This window comes from Anomaloglossus baeobatrachus, chromosome 12, assembly GCF_048569485.1.
Source record: "Anomaloglossus baeobatrachus isolate aAnoBae1 chromosome 12, aAnoBae1.hap1, whole genome shotgun sequence".
NCBI lineage: Eukaryota > Metazoa > Chordata > Amphibia > Anura > Aromobatidae > Anomaloglossus > Anomaloglossus baeobatrachus.
Window position 1 is genome coordinate 16,266,620 of NC_134364.1, and position 18,951 is coordinate 16,285,570.

The 18,951-nt window shown below is 42.8% G+C and overlaps 1 long non-coding RNA gene across 2 annotated transcripts in view; it reads left to right on the top strand.

The window, feature by feature from the left end:
• LOC142257465 (uncharacterized) overlaps positions 1 to 18,951 on the top strand; it is a 144,234-nt gene that overhangs the window by 86,433 nt on the left and 38,850 nt on the right. The gene's annotated exons all lie outside the window — the stretch shown is intronic.

The following is an 18,951-nucleotide window of genomic DNA, read 5'->3' on the forward strand; positions in this document are numbered from 1 at the left end:
GAATGCCCCCCTGAGGATCCACCGAAATTCCAATATCCAAAAAATCCAAGTTTGTCCGACTATACCTATAAGTTAACTTGATGTTAAAGGAATTCCTGTTAAGGCCACACATAAAAGACTCGAGTTGCTCGACGGTGCCCTGCCACAAAATAAAGATATCATCAATATAACGCAGCCAGCACTGCACATGGGCGCTAGCCTGCGGGAAACCGTCGCCAAACACCAACCTCTCCCAGAAACCCAGGAAGAGGTTGGCGTAGGCCGGCGCGCAGGCCGCGCCCATCGCAGTGCCCCGCTGCTGCAGATAGAATACATCTTTAAAAACAAAAAAATTATGGGTCAGGGCAAAGTCAAGCAACTCGAGCAAAAGGTCCACCAAGGTGCCATCAAGACCGGAGGTTGAGAGGTAGAAGCGGGCAGCCTCCAGACCGTCCTTATGTCCGATGCAGGTGTAGAGGGACTCCACGTCGGCACTGACCAGGAGCATACTATCATCCACAAAGATGCCATCAAGATGCCGCAGGACGTCCGTAGTGTCTTTGACATAGGAGGGGAGACACTCAACTAGAGGTTTTAAATAAAAATCAATAAACTTACAAATGGGTTCACAAACCCCTCCTATGCCTGACACTATCGGGCGTCCTGGGGGGTTGAGGGCATCTTTGTGGATTTTGGGTAAAAGGTAAAAAGTGGGAACGCGAGGACAGCCAGTGAGCAGGCCCTCGAACATCTTCTCGTCAATAGTTCCCCGGTTGTGGGCCCTAGAAAGTATTTTCCTAAGCTCCAGGGAGAAGGAGGTCATTGGACTACATGAAAGGCGTGTATAGGTGGATTTATCGCGAAGTTGCCGGTAGGCCTCTTTCTCATATTTATCAACAGGCCAGACGACGATGTTGCCCCCCTTGTCCGCCGCCTTAACAACGACATCATCACACAGCTGCAACCGTTTAATAGCCAATCTTTGATGGTGAGTAAGATTATCATAACGGCGTACAGTAGAAAGTTGTTTAAAATCTTCGGTTACAAGTCTAGTGAAGATGTCAATTGCTGGGCAGAGGGACAAGGGGGGGAACCTCGTCGACCTGGGTTTGAGAAAATCAGGAGACCTACCAGTATTGGGATTCTGCTCGTCCAGAAGGTCTTGGAGATCCTGCAGAGCATTCCTCTCGGTCGGATCCAACTCGCTGAATGATTGTTTCCGAGAGTACAGCCTTTTGAAAAGGATTTTTCTTGCAAAAAGATTTGTGTCTTTCAAAGCTGAAAATAGATTAAAAGAATTCGTGGGACAGAAATTCAGACCCATAGATAATACCTCAAGCTCAACATCCGAGAAGACACGTGTTGACAAATTAATTACCTGCAATTTATGTTTGGAGGTGTTAGCCTCGACCACCGATTTCTGTGGAACTCGTGGCTCCCTTCCTCGACTGCGAGTCGTTACACCACCATTGTACGGTAATTGAAGTGTCTTGTTGGATGGAGCTGGAGGCATTTCATCAGCTGAAGAACTTGAGAACAGCGAGGTGGATCGGGACCTAGAGGGACGACTCTGCCTGGATGAACTCCTGCCCCTTGAAAAACGATGACTCCACCTATATACATTATTTGTATGGTAATCAGTGGCGTCACGCTGGAATTTTTTAGATTTAAAGTCGCAGACCTCCTTCTCCCATTTCTGGGCGTCCAGGCCCACCTCATCGTAAAATTTAGCCAAAGCCTCGGGAGTACAGAGGCTCTGAATGGAGGCCTCCAGTGTCTCGAGTTCACTCTCCATATGGTCAAGCGTGGATGTGTTCTGTTTGGACAAAAGTTCCAAGAGATTCACAGAGCATGCATGTAAATGACCTTCCCAAGTGGACTTAAAGTCCCCCTCTGGTGCTGGGAAGGAGGGAAAAACCTGAACTCGCAGGCCGCGAGGTATCCAACCACTCTCCAAATATTTTGTAAGGAAGGCCCGGTTCCACCATATGCGTGTTCTTTTTTTGTAGAGATCCTTGTATTTGTGCATGAGGGTCCGCAAAGACTGGTCCTCAGGGGGTCCCCCGTCAATGGTGTTAGGATTGGGGGCTGTGCTACCGCATCCTTTTGTGACCTCATTCAAATGGGTGAGCCACGCCTGGTCGCGTGCTCTGAAATTCATGTTAGCCATAAAGGGAGCTGTGGAACACACAGAAAAGAAGCAAATTATAAACAACATATACATGGCTTGATTCGGTAATCACTGGGGGAAACACAGCCTGGAGTTCCCACAGGGGGGGGTGCCTACTTCAGAGAGCATTTTGAACAAGGAGGGAAGAAGAGATATGGCACCAAAGTTATTTGCAAAAGTATTAAATTTTATTCACATAAAATAGATGAAGATACAACTTTTTTTCATAAGAATAAATAGTACAGTATCAAATTAGGACACAAATTAGAAAGAATGAGGCAACCCAGGGATGAGGATGCAAGTATAGGTAGAACACAAAAAAAAAAGGGGAGGGGGGAGAGGTGTAAAGTCCTACTCATTGCCAGTAACGAAACCCTGGGGGGGTGGTATATAACTGGAGTGTATTGGTCCAAAAATTTGGACCCCAGCCCCCCAAGGTAGTAAATAGACCAAATGACCCTCCACAGGGGATGTATGGTCAAAGATTGAAGTGCATAACCAAAAAACAGGTAGGCAAAGATGGTTAGAAGCAGTATGAAGAAATAATCTCCACCAGAGTAGTCGTGGGGCAATAAAGAGGAGGCTGAACTGTTGTGTGTAATAAATTCTAGTCGTGAGGCCGAGAGGTGCCAGTTAGCACAAGAACGACTAATAAAAATTACACAATACACACACACAATCAGGTCCTTTATGCCCAGGCTAGTCGTGGAGCTGAAGAGGAAAGAAAATGCACACACACAATCAGAGCATGAATGCCCTGACTAGTCGTGGAGCTGGAGAGGAAGGGAAGGAATGTGAAAGGTCCCGTAAAGGAGTACAGAGAAAGCAGATAAAAACAGTTAGGGGGGTGTGCAGCCCAGCTCAAGAAGTGGACTAGTCATGTGGCAGAGAGAGGAAGCGAGTGAGTACAAAGCTGGGAGAGTAAACGTGGGGCCGGGCGGTGCAGTACAGCACAATAATGGCCAAAGTCAAACAGGGAGAAAGGGGAAAAGCGAGTCTCTAGACCCACAATGGTTATGTGAGTCAGAGGGGAGTGGGAAAGAGGAAAAGTGGGAAAATAGAATGGAAGACTACCTGTGCAAATGGAGGGGGGTCGCGGCAGGAGGACGAACCCAACAGCTGTTTCGCCTAAGCGCTTTTTCGAGGGAAGTGGAAAAGAGAGTGGGGCTGGCCGCTATATACTGGGGCGGCACAGTTGTTTTCAATCAAATGAAGATGGTGTCCGAAGAATGCGCATGCGCCGGAAGTCGAGGCCAGCGGGCGGAGCGAGCCGAGACCGCCGAGGGTAGTGCGCATGCGCGGGAGAACGGACGTCTCCATGACTCCCACGCATGCGCACAAGACGGCCGCGGCCAAGCAACGCCGCGTCAGCAGTCAACGGACCGGCAGATGCGCAGGGACACCAAGTGTGAGTGGAACAATGGAAAAGTAACAGGACAAAAATATTAGTAACATTTTTTTTGTGTTCTACCTATACTTGCATCCTCATCCCTGGGTTGCCTCATTCTTTCTAATTTGTGTCCTAATTTGATACTGTACTATTTATTCTTATGAAAAAAAGTTGTATCTTCATCTATTTTATGTGAATAAAATTTAATACTTTTGCAAATAACTTTGGTGCCATATCTCTTCTTCCCTCCTTGTTCAAAATGCTCTCTGAAGTAGGCACCCCCCCCTGTGGGAACTCCAGGCTGTGTTTCCCCCAGTGATTACCGAATCAAGCCATGTATATGTTGTTTATAATTCTTATAAAATGTGTAAACCGGGAGGCCATTTTAGGGAAAGGGAGAGGGGAAAAAGAAAAAAAAAGGGAGAGGGGAAAAAGAAAAAAAAAGGGAGAGGGGAAAAAGAAAAAAAAAGGGAGAGGGGAAAAAGAAAAAAAAAGGGAGAGGGGAAAAAGAAAAAAAAAGGGAGAGGGGAAAAAGAAAAAAAAAGGGAGAGGGGAAAAAGAAAAGAAAGGGAGAGGGGAAAAAGAAAAGAAAGGGAGAGGGGAAAAAGAAAAGAAAGGGAGAGGGGAAAAAAGAAAAGAAAGGGAGAGGGGAAAAAGAAAAGAAAGGGAGAGGGGAAAAAGAAAAGAAAAGAAAGGGAGAGGGGAAAAAGAAAGGGAGAGCAACAAAGAAAAGAAAAGAAAGGGAGAGGGGAAAAAGAAAAGAAAGGGAGAGGGGAAAAAGAAAGGGAGAGCAACAAAGTAAAGAAAGGGAGAATGTAAAAGAGAAAGAAAAAGAAAGAAAGAAAGAAAGAAAGAAAGAAAGAAAGAAAGGAAGAAAGAATTAATGGAAACAAGGAGGGAAGTAAGAAAATTAGGAAAGATGAAAAAAGAAACAAGGAAATTGAAAAAATAAGGGAAGAGAGAAAGAAGAAATAAAGAATGAAAGCAAAGTAAAAGATAGAAAATGAAAAACGTATTCTTTTCAATTATAAACTCTATACACTCAAGAAGTGTTATTGAACATTTCCTTTAAATACGAGGCGCTGATAAAAACTACCCTGTAATTTATGTAATACATTAAAAACAACTTAAAGACCTTTTGCCAGAAACTTTACTCGACAAGAAAGATCAAACATCTCAAACAGAATGATAAATAATTCACATGTGTTATTAGCATCTCCACAGTATATAGTATATAGGATATCTGCAGAGCTGTTACCAGGCGCAGCCCAGATAATGGCGGGAGAGAACATTCTGTCTATAGATACAATATTGGCAAGAAATGTGGTCCCGGGAGCTCCACCATCTGTGCATAGGACGCATTTATTGACCTTTTTATATTGTACATCTTCTCACTTAGAAACTGCGACATGAACCAACCCCAGGAGATAACAAGTTATAGGACAGAAAGCAGGTAAAAAATCCAATCCTTACAAAATGTATACTAATAGCAATAATAACAGGAATTATGATGATTATATATTATCAGTTATATTCCTGTACAGACCAGCATTATAGTAGTTATATTCTTGTACATAGGAGCAGTATTATAGTAGTTATATTCTTGTATATAGGGGCAGTATTATAGTAGTTATATTCTTGTACATAGGGGCAGTATTATAGTAGTTATATTCTTGTACATAGGAGCAGTATTATAGTGGTTATATTCTTGTACATAGGAGCAGTATTATAGTAGTTATATTCTTGTACATAGGGGGCAGTATTATAGTAGTTATATTCTTGTACATAGGGGCAGTATTATAGTAGTTATAGTCTTGTACATAGGGGCAGTATTATAGTAGTTATATTCTTGTACATAGGGGCAGTATTATAGCAGTTATATTCTTGTACATAGGGGCAGTATTATAGTAGTTATATTCTTGTACATAGGGGCAGTATTATAGTAGTTATATTCTTGTACATAGGAGCAGTATTATAGTAGTTATATTCTTGTACATAGGAGCAGTATTATAGTGGTTATATTCTTGTACAAAGGGGCAGTATTATAGTAGTTATATTCTTGTACATAGGGGCAGTATTATAGTAGATATATTCTTGTACATAGGAGCTGTGTTATAGTAGTTATATTCTTGTACATAGGAGCAGTATTATAGTAGTTATATTCTTGTACATAGGGGCAGTATTATAGTAGTTATATTCTTGTACATAGGGGGCAGTATTATAGTAGTTATATTCTTGTACATAGGGGCAGTATTATAGTAGTTATATTCTTGTATATAGGTGCAGTATTATAGTAGTTATATTCTTGTACATAGGAGCAGTATTATAGTAGTTATATTCTTGTACATAGGAGCAGTATTATAGTGGTTATATTCTTGTACATAGGGGGCAGTATTATAGTAGTTATATTCTTGTACATAGGGGAAAGTATTATAGTAGTTATATTCTTGTACATAGGGGCCGTATTATAGTAGTTATATTCTTGTACGTAGGGGCTGTATTATAGTAGTTATATTCTTGTACATAGAGGCAGTATCATAGTAGTTATATTCTTGTACATAGGGGCAGTATTATAGTAGTTATATTCTTGTACATAGGGGGCAGTATTATAGTAGTCATATTCTTGTACATAGGGGGCAGTATTATAGTAGTTATATTCTTGTACATAGGGGGCAGTATTATAGTATTTATATTCTTGTACATAGGGGCAGTATTATAGTAGTTCTATTCTTGTATATAAGGGCAGTATTATAGTAGTTATATTCTTGTACATAGGAGCAGTATTATAACAGTTATATTCTTGTACATAGGGGCAGTATTATAGTAGTTATATTCTTGTACATAGGGGGCAGTATTATAGTAGTTATATTCTTGTACATAGGGGCAGTATTATAGTAGTTATATTATTGTATATAGGGGCAGTATTATAGTAGTCATATTCTTGTACATAGGGGCAGTATTATAGTAGTTATATTCTTGTACATAAGCGCAGTATTATAGTAGTTATATTCTTGTACATAGGGGCAGTATTATAGCAGTTATATTCTTGTACATAGGGGACAGTATTATAGCAGTTATATTCTTGTACATAGGGACAGTATTATAGTATATTCTTGTATATAGGGGCAGTATTATAGTAGTTATATTCTTGTATATAGGGAGCAGTATTATATTAGTTATATTCTTATACATAGGGGCAGTATTATAGTAGTTATATTCTTGTATATAGGGGCAGTATTATAGTAGTTATATTCTTGTATATAGGGAGCAGTATTATAGTAGTTATATTCTTATACATAGGGGCAGTATTATAGTAGTTATATTCTTGTTTATAGGGAGCAGTATTATAGTAGTTATATTCTTATACATAGGGGCAGTATTATAGTAGTTATATTCTTGTACATAGTAGCAGGATTATACTAGTTATATTCTTGTACATATGGGGCAGTATTATAGTACCGTAGTTATATTCTTATATATAGGGATAGTATTATAGTAGTTATATTCTTGTACATAGGAGCAGTATTATAGTAGTTATATTCTTGTACATAGGAGCAGTATTATAGTAGTTATATTCTTGTACATAGGAGCAGTACTATAGTAGTTATATTCTTGTACATAGGAGCAGTATTATAGTAGTTATATTCTTGTACATAGGAGCAGTACTATAGTAGTTATATTCTTGTACATAGGGGCAGTATCATAATAGTTAAGTTACGGAAATAACGATCTCAGTCTCCCAAGGATCAGACGTCAGACTTTCTTTGGTGACAGAAAGAAAGATTTATTGCAATTGCAAGAGCTCTGATTGGATCACAGAACTGACTCCATCTTGCAGGAGCCACCTTTTATACAAAATTAAATAGGGAGTTACAAATGATACAGCCAATACAGTAATAGAAATCATTGTTTTAACCAATCACATAGAGACACTTAAAAAACGATTACCTAAAGAGTATTTGTGCCAAGGATGTCTTGCGTTATTTCATGTCCTCGCAACTACAAGGGCAGAGTGACCCGTGTGTGACAGGTCAGAGAGGTAGTGTAAATAAGCCATCTTTGTTTAGTGTTCACTTATTAATCAGGTTGCGCATTCAGAGACCATTGAATATTCCCTAAAAGAGAGAATTTATGATTTACTGGCTATATCTTAAGGGGATCTGGTTATTAAAGGGATTAATTTATGATCCAACATAGTGGCAAGCAATTATTGACTAAATTACATAGGGAAAAGAATAGGAAATCTATATTATAAGGATAATTCCTCATCATTTATATTATTGTATATAGGGGCAGTATTATAGTAGTTATATTCTTGTACATAGGGGCAGTATTATAGTAGTCATATTCTTGTACATAAGCGCAGTATTATAGTAGTTATATTCTTGTACATAGGGGCAGTATTATAGTAGTTATATTCTTGTACATAGGGGCAGTATTATAGTAGTTATATTCTTGTACATAGGGGCAGTATTATAGCAGTTATATTCTTGTACATAGGGTTCAGTATTATAGCAGTTATATTCTTGTATATAGGGAGCAGTATTATATTAGTTATATTCTTATACATAGGGGCAGTATTATAGTAGTTATATTCTTGTATATAGGGGCAGTATTATAGTAGTTATATTCTTATACATAGGGGCAGTATTATAGTAGTTATATTCTTGTATATAGGGAGCAGTATTATATTAGTTATATTCTTATACATAGGGGCAGTATTATAGTAGTTATATTCTTGTATATAGGGGCAGTATTATAGTAGTTATATTCTTATACATAGGGGCAGTATTATAGTAGTTATATTCTTGTATATAGGGAGCAGTATTATAGTAGTTATATTCTTATACATAGGGGCAGTATTATAGTAGTTATATTCTTGTATATAGGGAGCAGTATTATAGTAGTTATATTCTTATACATAGGGGCAGTATTATAGTAGTTATATTCTTGTACATAGTAGCAGGATTATACTAGTTATATTCTTGTACATATGGGGCAGTATTATAGTACCGTAGTTATATTCTTATATATAAGGATAGTATTATAGTAGTTATATTCTTGTACATAGGAGCAGTATTATAGTAGTTATATTCTTGTACATAGGAGCAGTATTATAGCAGTTATATTCTTGTACATAGGGGCAGTATTATAGTAGTTATATTCTTGTACATTAGGGCAGTATTATATTAGTTATATTCTTGTAAATAGGGGCAGTATTATATAAGTTATATTCTTGTATATAGGAACAGTATGATAGTAGTTATATTCTTGTACATAGGGGGCAGTATTATAGTAGTTATATTCTTGTGCATAGGGTCAGTATTATAGTAGTTATATTCTTGTATATAGGGGCAGTATTATAGTAGTTATATTCTTGTACATAGGGGGCAGTATTATAGTAGTTATATTCTTGTGCATAGGGGCAATATTATAGTAGTTATATTCTTGTGCATAGGGGCAATATTATAGTAGTTATAGTCTTGTACATAGGAGCAGTATTATAGCAGTTATATTATTGTACATAGGAGCAGTATTATAGTAGTTATATTCTTGTACATAGGGGGCAGTATTATAGCAGTTATATTCTTGTGCATAGGGGTAATATTATAGTAGTTATAGTCTTGTACATAGGAGCAGTATTATAGCAGTTATATTCTTGTACATAGGGGGCAGTATTATAGTAGTTATATTCTTGTACATAGGAGCAGTATTATAGCAGTTATATTCTTGTACATAGGAGCAGTATTATAGTAGTTATATTCTTGTACATAGGGGGCAGTATTATAGCAGTTATATTCTTGTACATAGGGGACAGTATTATAGTAGTTATATTCTTGTACATAAGGAGCAGTATTATAGTAGTTATATTCTTGTACATAGGGGGCAGTATTATAGTAGGTATATTCTTGTACATAGGGGCAGTATTATAGTAGTTATATTCTTGTACATAGGGGGCAGTATTATAGCAGTTATATTCTTGTACATAGGGGGCAGTGTTATAGCAGTTATATTTTTGTACATTAGGGCGGTATTATAGTGGTTATAGTAATGCTGTGTATCATGCAGGGATAATTCTCTCCCTCCTCTCCCCGGTTCGTCGTTCCTCTTCGGTATTCCCTGCGCTGCTGATGCTTCTGATTTGATGAAGATACATAAGTCAGTCCTATAATGACTGTGTTCATTTGTCATCGATGTGTTTTGTAACTTTGCTCCATTTACTTGCTTTTCCCAGTTTGCCTTCAGTATAATATCTGCATGATGCAATTTGTGTTCAGTCGTTCTCCATTCGGAGCTGCAGCTGCAGGAAATGTCATCATTACTTTGGAGATCCTCTCGCTTCTTCGCATGATATGAATTTGGCAGGCGTCTCCTCTCAGTTAATGAAAGGCTTAGAAATTTGGACGAAATGGGAGAACAATTGGCCTCTAAAAAAATACAATTAGAAAAAGCTCTACTTTATAAATGCCGTGGCAGAGACATTGTGCGGAGACTCCGGGCCAAGTAAACAGTCATTAACTTCCTAACATTTCAGCTTGTGTGGAAACTTCGTGATAACATGGATGGAAAAGGGAAAGAAAAAGGCCATTAAAGGGGTCATCGGAAGTCTTATCGTATCATTTTTGCACATTTATTATATGGGGGTTATGACCAAAAGGATATCGACCTCGTAAACTAACTTTATTTTTGGAAGTTTTTTGTATATTTATAAATAGGAATTACAACACATTGGTAGTCACTCTGGATTAGGCTGATGGTGACCCCAACATACTATTTGACATTGATGGGCTTTCTTCAGAATAGGTCATCATTCATGTATGATCGGTGGGAATGTGACATATGGGACCCCCAATAATCAGCTGTACTCATTGCCGACATTGGTTGCGGAGCTGCACAGCACAGCTCTGTTGATGGAATAGTGGCTGCAGTTGGGTACTGAACATCTGCCCCCTATGTATTCGAATAGCAATACTATCACAGGTGTGTAATGGGTGAGAGACAGTCATGTGGTTTCTGGCTATAGAATGTCACAGTGTTTGGCTGCGCAGAATACTCCTTGACATTCTATTGTTACTGCTGTCAGTATTCATTGATATAGGTAGCTTTCTTTCTGGATTCATCTTTGTCCCTTTGGGACCCAGCAACAGCTCAACTTCCTCCCAGCTGCGGATCATCAGCAATATCTTGGTGCTTAAATACTCTATTCTCCTCTGGACCTGTGCTGGTGATATTTTCAGTTCATTCTAGCTCTGGCTGCAAGCAGGTGGCTTGCTCTCATGTGCAGTATCATTGCTGAAGCTTGCTGACCTCCTGTGGATAAGTAGTGTAACGTCCTGGGGGTGGATTCACGGGACCGTGCACCGGACTCCCCCAGTGAGGCAACCCGGAGCTAACCCCTATACAGGGACTGTCCGATCACCCCACCAGAGGGCCTAGATGCACGGTAGCCGGAACACTAGGGTTACTGGATAAGAGTCTTTCAAGGATCCGAACAGGAATGTCTCTGGGTCCAACGGGCATCGTAGGCAGGACGGATGACAGGGACCGGATACAGGTACCGGGAAAGAACAGCAGACGGGGTCTGGGTCCAACGAGACGTGCAGGCTGATGTTTCCCAGGTGAAGTTGGGGATCGGTGACAGGTACAGGCTGATGGTAGATGGTGGGATCCTCACAATACAGTCACCGGGGGACTTCCTGAGGAATCAGACGTTAGACCGGGTTAGGGTGGCAGGCAGGCTCTGCGGAAGAGACAGGGTTAAACGAAGGCAAGGCACAAAGGGACCTGAACACCTAGCTCAGGGAACACCATTGATCAGGCACCGGCCAAATGGAAAGAAAGTCCTACTATACTCTGTACCTGTAAATGACCATATCCTGTTTCCGGGACACTGGCCCTTTAAGAAGAGGTGAGTGAGCACGCGCCCTAATGCGCATGCGCGAGGCTCGTGTGCCGGAGACCAGAGCAGGAAGCGGTGCCGGAGATACAGGGGGACCAGACAGAGTGTCCTGGGTCGCAGGAGGACGCCGGGACCGGCGGGCAGGAGGCTCGGAGGACGCAGAGGAGGGAGAGTGAAGAGGGCAGCCGCGGGCAGAAGGACCGGGAACCGGAGTGGTGAGTGACAGGCGGCGCCGGGACCCGGGGAGCATACTGCAAAGATTAAAATGATAAAGATGAAGTGTTTATCCACTGCCCACTGATGACCACTGTCCGCCACATACGGTAGATTTTGGGTCAAATGTAGAATTGTGAAAAAAGCTCTAAAACTTTGCTGAAAGCCTCCTGGAAATTGCCGCAGGTTCTGCTCTTTGAAGCCGCTCGTAAGTGAAGTCTGACATTTGCACAATGTTTGTGTTTTCCCCCGTATGCTCCCTGTATAGTATTTCTCCACTTTACATGAATTATAGAAATTTGCAGTTATTCCATCAAACACGTTTTTACAGTGGGAAATCGGATCCACGGGGAGAAGAGGGAGCGATAAAATGAAACGGTTAAAATGGAAATGACATTAAATACTTTCTACAGAAAGGCGCTGTCGGCCGCACAATCGCGCGCGGACCTATTTTCTGTGTGTTCGTGCCGAGCAACAATTGAAAAAGGATCAGTGGGAAACTCAAAAGGAAAACTTTTTCAGTATTTCTAAAAGCGCAAATAATCAGCTAAGATGAATGGGGGGAAACAAGAAGGTTTGTGCCCCTCCGCAACGTCAGCGCCGGATTTTACAGCAACGTTCACTTTTATGAGATTTTGAGCTCATACTTTGCTATAAACATCACTTACCGGAGAATTATTAGCAAGACAAAGGACCAATGTGTCATTCCCCCTCCATTATACATGGATACATTATCCAAGCCAAGACATATGGGGAGCAAAAAGGGATAAAGCAGACAATCTGCTCCCTGTATGGAAGGACCGGTCATTCCAGCCAATGGCTCACCTAAGCCGTCCTGCGGGCACAGATTTCCCCTCTGCAGACTCCTATAATTCTCAGTTGTCTCCATGCTAAATGATAGAAACAAGACACTATTATGTCTCCCATACACACAGTCAGGAGAGCAGGAACCACAATGACTGTGTATTACAAGAAGCAGCATAAAGGTTATTGATTCAGCAGTACTGAGCAGTGTAGCTGTGAGACCAGCTCTGGGGTTAGGTAAATGCTCCCTGACTTTCTATCACTCCTGCTGTGAGGACTCAGTGCACTAGATACCTCCTCTGCTGGGTTTTCATTCTTTTATCCTTTAGGACCCAGCTGAGCTCTTCTTCCCTTCAGCTGCTAATCATCTGCATTTCCCCTTGGGTGTAAATACTCATTTTCCCTGAACTGATATTATTCAGTTCCTTCACAAGCTCTGGATGCAAGCAGGTGGCTTGCACTCATCTGTAGTATCATTGCTGAAACGTTGCTGAACTTCTGCCTGAGTCATCTATGGATGAGTAGTTCATACACTTTTTCCATTTGTGTCTTCCTTTAGTGTTTAGTGAGGTTGGTGAAGAGCTCATCTCATACCTCCTCTGCTGGATTTTCATTCTTTTTCCCTTTAGGACCCACCTGAGCTTCTCTTCCCTTCAGCTGATAATCATCTGTATTTCCCCTTGGGTTTAAATACTCTCATTTTTCCTGGACTTGTGCTGGTGATATTATTCAGGTCCTTCACAAGCTCTGGATGCAAGCAGACGGCTTGTACTAATCTATAGGATCGTTGCTGCTCTTTGCTGAACACCTTGCCGAGATGTCTGGAGATAAGTTGAGCATGCACTTTTTCCATGTGTGTGCACCCTGTGTCTTCTTTAGTGTGTAGTGGAGTTGATGAATAAGAACTGATCGCACCCATTCTCTATCTAGGGCCCAGCACTAGAGATACCTCGGTGCATAGGTTCAGAACCTATCTAGGGGGTGAGGAACCCAAAAGGCCAGCGGTAGGTTTGGTCAGAGGTCACCATCCCTCTCTTCCCTAAACACAGGGTTTCCCTTCCCTTTCCTTTCACTGTTTGTTTGGTAGTCCCCCATACCCAACATGATTAAAATATACTAGAAAGCAGCAGAAGCAAAGAGGACAGTAGATAACAGTACTAAGCAGTGTGACTGTGAAAACAGCTCTAGGGTTAGGTAAGCACTGAAAGCTGCAGGAGCATGGAGGAAAATATACAACAGTGCTCAGCAGTGTATCTGCGAATCTAACTCTAGGGTTAAGTAAACACTTACTAGAAAGCAGCAGGACCATAGATAACAGTATACAACAGTACCAAGCAGTGTATCTAAGAATATAGCTCTAGGGCTAAGTAAACACTTACTAGAAAGCAGCAGGACCATAGATAACAGTATACAACAGTACTAAGCAGTGTGACTGTGAATACAGCTCTGGAGTTAGGTAAACACTTACTAGAAAGCAGCAGGACCATAGATAACAGTATACAACAGTACAGAGCAGTGTATCTAAGAATATAGCTCTAGGGTTAAGTAAACACTTACTAGAAAGCAGCAGGACCATAGATAACAGTATACAACAGCACAGAGCAGTGTATCTAAGAATATAGCTCTAGGGCTAAGTAAACACTTACTAGAAAGCAGCAGGACCATAGATAACAGTATACAACAGCACAGAGCAGTGTATCTAAGAATATAGCTCTAGGGCTAAGTAAACACTTACTAGAAAGCAGCAGGACCATAGATAACAGTATACAACAGCACAGAGCAGTGTGACTGTGAATACAGCTTTAGGGCTAAGTAAACACTTACTAGAAAGCAGCAGGACCATAGATAACAGTATACAACAGTACTGAGCAGTGTATCTATGAATAAAGCTCTAGGGTTAAGTAAACACTTACTAGAAAGCAGCAGGACCATAGATAACAGTATACAACAGCACAGAGCAGTGTATCTAAGAATATAGCTCTAGGGTTAAGTAAACACTTACTAGAAAGCAGCAGGACCATAGATAACAGTATACAACAGCACAGAGCAGTGTGACTGTGAATACAGCTTTAGGGCTAAGTAAACACTTACTAGAAAGCAGCAGGATCATAGATAACAGTATACAACAGCACAGAGCAGTGTGACTGTGAATACAGCTTTAGGGCTAAGTAAACACTTACTAGAAAGCAGCAGGACCATAGATAACAGTATACAACAGTACAGAGCAGTGTGACTGTGAATACAGCTTTAGGGCTAAGTAAACACTTACTAGAAAGCAGCAGGACCATAGATAACAGTATACAGCAGTACTGAGCAGTGTATCTATTAATAAAGCTCTAGGGTTAAGTAAACACTTACTAGAAAGCAGCAGGACCATAGATTACAGTATACAACAGCACAGAGCAGTGTATCTAAGAATATAGCTCTAGGGTTAAGTAAACACTTACTAGAAAGCAGCAGGACCATAGATAACAGTATACAACAGTACAGAGCAGTGTATCTATGAATAAAGCTCTAGGGTTAAGTAAACACTTACTAGAAAGCAGCAGGACCATAGATAACAGTATACAACAGTACTAAGCAGTGCGACTGTGAATACAGCTCTGGAGTTAGGTAAACACTTGGTAGAAAGCAGCAGGAGCATAGAGGACAGTATACACCAGTGCTGAGCAGTGTATCTGTGAATCCAGCTCTGGATGGGATTAAACACTGCTGAGGGTCTATATATTTTGGTCTTGTCTTTGTCTTGTTCCTCTCTCCATAAACTGCAGATAAGCAGCTGTAATCTGATCTCTCAGTGAGCTGTTAATGATCAGTTCTCATGGTGGGGAAGTAGAAGAAGGGGCTTATTTTCTTTATTTGGGAAGGTGGAGAGGTCTTCATTTCCATCAAATAGATTTGGTGCAAATTAAATATGCCTGGAAGCTTTCAATAAGAAATAAACTGTAACAATCGTCTCTCCTCTGGCGGCCCTATACCTGTCCGTCCACAGAGTGGTGCTCCCACTGGCTCCTCTTTGGTCTTTCTGGTAACTTTAGTGTCTTTTTCTGGTAAAGCCGCTGACAGATGTCACTGACGTCAAGGACGAGTGTGACAAAGCCCCTATGACCCAATCAGTGACCGCTGAGCACCAAAAAGGAGCTGGAAGGAAAAGAATGCTAAAGAGGACCAGACCGGAGGACCAGACCAGAGGACCAGACCGGAGGACCAGACCGCAGGACCAGACCGCAGGACCGGACCAGAGGACCGGACCAGAGGATCAGATCGGAGGACTAGACCAGAGGACCGGACCAGAGGATCAGGTCGGAGAACCAGACCAGAGGACCAGATCGGACCAGACCAGAGGACCAGACCAGAGGACTGGACCAGAGGACCGCACCGAAGGACCAGACCAGAGGACCAGACCAGAGGACCGGACCAGAGGACCAGATCGGACCAGACCAGAGGACCAGACCAGAGGACCAGATCGGACCAGACCAGAGGACCAGACCAGAGGACTGGACCAGAGGACCGCACCGAAGGACCAGACCAGAGGACCAGACCAGAGGACCGGACCGGAGGACCGGACCAGAGGACCGGATCGGAGGACCAGACCAGAGGACCGGACCGGAGGACCGGACCGGAAGACCAGACCGGAGGACAAGACCGGAGGACCAGACCGGAGGACCAGACCGGAGGACCAGACCGGAGGACAAGACCATTGGACCAGACCAGAGGACCGGACCGGAAGACCAGAGGACCGGACCGGAGGACCAGACCAGAGGACCAGACCGGAGGACCAGACCGGAGGACCAGACCATTGGACCAGACCAGAGGACCAGACCAGAGGACCGGACCAGAGGACCAGATCGGAGGACCAGACCGGAGGACCAGATCGGAGGACCAGACCGGAGGACCAGATCGGAGGACCAGACCGGAGGACCAGACCATTGGACAAGATCGGAGGACCAGACCGGAGGACCAGACCAGAGGACCGGACCGGAAGACCATGCGGCTGCGGGTCAGGTATGATGCTCGCTGGGGAGAGCAGAGTATGAGAATTCATATTTAATGTCTTCCCAGCCTCTAAAATCCAGCAAATTGGCAGCGTAAATTCAATTGAAATTCGTAACTAAATTGATTCCTTTTGAATTGATTCACTCATCTCTACTATTGATTTATGCAAAGTTTCCGGAGCGACAGTGACCGCGTTTGCTGTAGGAATACTTTACATGCAGCTTTGGTGCTGTTTTGTAATGTCGCATTTGCCTTTCTATGACTTCTCTTTGGACCAATTTTTTCTAGTGTAATGCTTTTATTACTTAAGTAGATTTGCATGCGATCTACAAATTCCAAGACCGTGTACAGCAAGAAATACAGAAAGATGTAGAGAAAACTGCAGCTGCATCCCCCTCCTATCCACTCCTCCTCTGCAGCCAAACAACATTTATTTCCAAATGAAGTTCTGGGTCTTGGGTTGACTCCTGGAAGAAGGTGAATATCTGTGAAAATCACTACATGATGCCACCTGTTTATACCAGGATACATTGTAGCCATTCAGCCAATATACAATGTTTCCTTCTAAATCAGCAATCTGCAGAATGAGAATCTGGGAGTGGGAAGGAGATTCCACAGTGGGAGGCGTCTCGTCATGGGAGTGATGGCGTCATGTGACGAGTGATGACAGGTGCGATGTCGAGCAAAACACTAATACCCAAAGCTGTCAACACCTTCCACAATTATAATGTCAAAACTCAGTGATTACAGAGGGTGAATGTTCCGTCTCTGTATACGGGGGTGAGAGCGGGCACAGAGGGGGGCTCATTGCATAGAACACGCACTATGAGTGATGAGCGCGGTGCGATTAAGGGAATGGGAGAAATTGTAATAAAGGAACAGATAGGACGATATCACAGCAGAATGATGCGTTCTATCATCCATCAGCTGCAGGAGCCTTACATGAGACTGTGCTGGAGGAACCTTACATGAGTCTGTGCTGGAGGAACCTTACATGAGACTGTGCTGGAGGAACCTTACATGAGACTGTGCTGGAGGAACCTTACATGAGACTGTGCTGGAGGAACCTTACATGAGTCTGTGCTGGAGGAACCTTACATGAGACTGTGCTGGAGGAACCTTACATGAGTCTGTGCTGGAGGAACCTTACATGAGTCTGTGCTGGAGGAACATTACATGAGACTGTGCTGGAGGAACCTTACATGAGACTGTGCTGGAGGAACCTTACATGAGACTGTGCTGGAGGAACCTTACATGAGACTGTGCTGGAGGAACCTTACATGAGACTGTGCTGGAGGAACCTTACATGAGTCTGTGCTGGAGGAACATTACATGAGACTGTGCTGCAGGAGCCTTACATGAGACTGTGCTGGAGGAACATTACATGAGACTGTGCTGCAGGAGCCTTACATGAGACTGTGCTGGAGGAACCTTACATGAGACTGTGCTGGAGGAACATTACATGAGACTGTGCTGGAGGAGCCTTACATGAGACTGTGCTGGAGGAACCTTACATGAGTCTGTGCTGGAGGAACCTTACATGAGACTGTGCTGGAGGAACCTTACATGAGTCTGTGCTGGAGGAACCTTACATGAGTCTGTGCTGGAGGAACCTTACATGAGACTGTGCTGGAGGAACCTTACATGAGACTGTGCTGGAGGAACATTACATGAGACTGAGCTGGAGGAACCTTACATGAGTCTGTGCTGGAGGAACATTACTTGAGACTGTGCTGCAGGAGCCTTACATGAGACTGTGCTGGAGGAACCTTACATGAGTCTGTGCTGGAGGAGCCTTACATGAGACTGTGCTGGAGGAACATTACATGAGACTGTGCTGCAGGAGCCTTACATGAGACTGTGCTGGAGGAACCTTACATGAGACTGTGCTGGAGGAACCTTACATGAGTCTGTGCTGGAGGAACCTTACATGAGTCTGTGCTGGAGGAACCTTACATGAGACTGTGCTGGAGGAACCTTACATGAGACTGTGCTGGAGGAGCCTTACATGAGTCTGTGCTGGAGGAACCTTACATGAGACTGTGCTGGAGGAACCTTACATGAGGCTGTGCCGGAGGAACCTTACATGAGACTGTGCCGGAGGAACCTTACATGAGACTGTGCCGGAGGAACCTTACATGAGTCTGTGCCGGAGGAACCTTACATGAGACTGTGCTGGAGGAACCTTACATGAGTCTGTGCTGGAGGAACCTTACATGAGACTGTGCTGGAGGAACCTTACATGAGACTGTGCTGGAGGAACCTTACATGAGACTGTGCTGGAGGAACCTTACATGAGACTGTGCTGGAGGAACCTTACATGAGACTGTGCTGGAGGAACCTTACATGAGACTGTGCTGGAGGAACCTTACATGAGACTGTGCTGGAGGAGCCTTACATGAGACTGTGCTGGAGGAACCTTACATGAGACTGTGCTGGAGGAACCTTACATGAGACTGTGCTGGAGGAACCTTACATGAGTCTGTGCTGGAGGAACCT